Here is a 3,106-nt window from a genome sequence, read left to right on the forward strand (position 1 = left end):
CGTGGTGGGGAGCCGGGGGGCGGCGCCGCAGACGGACAAAGCCAACGGCCGACAGACAGACGGAGGGGGAAAAAGATGGCGACGCGGGCGGCGGGAGCGCGCTGCTCGCGCACCCGCAGCGATGGAGGCGCGTGCACGAGCCTCTCCTCTCCCCCTCCCCCTTCGCCAGCCTGGTCCCCCTCCCCGCTCCCCAGGCGCGCGCCTGGCGCTGTGGGCGGGGCTTAAGGGAGAGGTTTGACCGAGGAGGCGGGACTTGAGGGAGCCTTCAATCACCGACGTTTGAGAGGGGCCTCGCCAGCATCCTGGAGCCCCCAGACCACCTAGCTTAGCACCCTGCTGGGTCTTTCTCTGGCCTGCTATCCCCCAAGCTCCCCAAACCTTCCTGGACACGTAAACTCCATCCTGTCAACCCTGATCCTGGTTTCCGACCTGACCATCCAGTTTAGCCACAAAACCCACATCCCCCAACCAGTTCTCCACCACAGACCCCCCTCTCCCTACCCTAACCTTAACCTCCCTCCCTTCTACCATCACAAACCGTCTTCTCTTAATTCCCCCACACCTCACGGTTCCTTCGGCTCCCGAAGCATTTATGTGACAGCGATAGAGGAGCCACGGGCCTTTGAGGGAGGGGCTGATTTCAGCTGTCAGAATCTCGGAAAAATCTTGAGATTTCCTTTGAGCATTTAATTCTCTAACATGATTCCTCACTAAAATACCAGTATAAAACGGTGGCTCAGGTTTATAATCCCGGCACTTTGGGAAGCCGAAGTGAGAGGATTGACTGAGACCACGAGTTTGAGACCAGCCGGGACAACTTGGCGACACCTCATCTCTACAATAAATCAAGAAAAATTAGCTGAGGTGAAAGAATCGCCTGAGCCAGCAGGTCGAAACTGGAGTGGCCGTAAGGCTGCCACTGCACTCTAGCCTGGGTGGCAAAGTGAGATTCCGACTCAAAATAACAGTAGCTGTAGACCCATGAGTATGGAAACCTGTGGCACTGTTGCCACTGAAGGGGCATTTGGGGCAATGGAGAGCAGTTGAACTCACTTTTTTTTTTTTTTTTTTTTTTTTTTTGAGTCGGAATCTCACTTTGTTGCCCAGGCTGGAGTGCAGTGGCAGCCTCGACTTACTGGGCTCAGGCGATCTTTCCACCTCAGCCTTCCAATTAGCTGAAACTACAGGCTTGCGCCACTACACCCAGCTAATTTTTTGATTTATTGTTAGAGATAAGGTCTCACCAAGTTGCCCAGGCTGGCCTCAAACCCGTGGGCTCAGGTACTCCTCTCACCTCGGCTTCCCAAAGTGCTGGGATTATAGGCATGAGCCACCGTGCTCGGCCAGACTCACTTCTAATAAAACACCTCCTGTCATTGTCCTCCTCTCTACTATTTCCCTGCTACCTTTCTTTTCTCTCATTCTGTTTTGTAGGATGCCTAAGCCTCCTTGAGAATAAAACTACATGGAGAAGTAAGGAATGCAGTGGAAAGATGGGATCTGGTTTTAGAAGGTCCAGCTTTGAGGCCCAGCTCTGCCACTGACCAGCTTCTAAACTTTGGGCAAGTCATTTCCCTATTCTGCGCCTCTTCTTCCTAACATGTAAAATAAACAATGGCGTAATAACTCCTGATCCCCTCTCTCATAGAGTTGTGCCAGTTAAGTAAAACGAATTTCTGAAACGATTATGCAACTATACCTTATGATGACTAGCCCCACAAAGGCAGACATACAGAGAATGCTAACCCTTGCTGACAAATGTCAAGTCCTGGTATTTGCATAAAGCATTTTTGCACATTGTCCTCCCCCAAGTCTTTAATGAGATGACATCATTGTCTGCATCTTGTGTTTAATGTAATAGAATGGCTGTATTAAAGGATCTTGATCCTTCACAATTCTGTGATATTTATTTATTTATGTATTTATTGTTACAGGGATTAGATAGGAATTATTATTATTTACCTTCAGTTAAGGAAACACTTTATTTCATTTAAAAACATTTTCCAAGGCTGGGCACAGTGGCTCATGCCTAGAATCCCAGCACTTTGGGAGGCCGAGGTAAGAGGATTGCCTGAGCCCAAGGGTTCAAGACCAGCTTGGGCAACTTGGTGAGACCTCATCTCTACAATAAATAAATTTTTAAAAAATTAGCTGGGTGTGGTGGCACATGCCTGTAGATCCAGCTACTTGGAAGACTGAGGAGGAAGGATCGCCTGAGCCCAGTAGGTCGAGGTCGTGGTGGCCATGAGTGTGCCACTGCACTCCAGCCTGGGCAACAGAGTGAGACTCCAACTCAAAAACAAACAAACAAATAAAAACAATGTTCACATAGCCAGAAAATGAAATATTCTCATCTAACCAGCAAGTTTTTAGACTGTTTCATGTAAGATGGCAAGCTGTAATAAACACTGGCTTGTATATTTAACAGCAATTCTTGATCAGTTTAGACTGAGGGATACAAATATAGCTTTATTATTATTATTATTTTTATTTTTTTTGAGTCAGAATCTTTCTGTCGCCCAGGCTGAAGTGCAGTGGCACAATTACAGCCACCACAGCCTCAACCTGCTGGGCTCAGACGATCCTTCCACCTCAGCCTTCCAAGTGGCTAGAACCACAGGCATGTGCCACCACACCCGTCTAATTTTTTTATTTTTTGTAGAGCCAGGTCTCACCACGTTGCTCAGGCTGGTCTCGAACCACTGAGCTCAGGCAATCCTCTCCCCTCTACCTTCCAAAGTGCTGGGATTACAGGTATGAGCCACCGTGCCCAGCTAGCTTTATTTTTTTATTTTTTATTTTTATTTTTTTGAGTCGGAGTCTCACTCTGTCACCCAGGCTAGCAACGGTGTTAATTGCCCCTGGCTAGCTTTATTATTTTATTTTAAAGTTGGCTTAGGCCAGGTGCGGTGGCTCAAGCCTGTAATCCCAGCACTTTGGGAGGCCGAGGGGAGAGGACTGCCTGAGCCCAGGGGTTCATGACCAGCCTGGGCAACTTGGTGAGACCTGGTTTTTACAATATATCACAAAATTAGTCAGGTGTAGTGACACGTGCCTATAGTTCTGGCTACTTGGAAGGTTGAGGCAGAACGATTGCCTGAGCCCA

At 48.5% G+C, this 3,106-nt stretch overlaps 2 protein-coding genes across 2 annotated transcripts in view; one reads left to right on the forward strand and one right to left on the reverse strand.

Moving 5' to 3' along the window:
• Positions 1 to 579, reverse strand: part of ZNF821 (zinc finger protein 821) — a 20,751-nt gene extending 20,172 nt beyond the window's left edge. The window contains exon 1 of the mRNA XM_021706832.1: positions 539 to 579. The gene's annotated coding sequence lies outside the window, so the exon portion shown is untranslated. The remainder of the gene's footprint in view (positions 1 to 538) is intronic.
• Positions 1 to 3,106, forward strand: part of LOC103276328 (IST1 homolog) — an 85,023-nt gene that overhangs the window by 33,477 nt on the left and 48,440 nt on the right. The window lies entirely within an intron of this gene.

This window comes from Carlito syrichta, unplaced genomic scaffold (genome assembly GCF_000164805.1).
Source record: "Carlito syrichta isolate Samal-C Ts95f unplaced genomic scaffold, Tarsius_syrichta-2.0.1 Scaffold316038, whole genome shotgun sequence".
In the NCBI taxonomy this organism is placed as follows: Eukaryota; Metazoa; Chordata; class Mammalia; order Primates; family Tarsiidae; genus Carlito; species Carlito syrichta.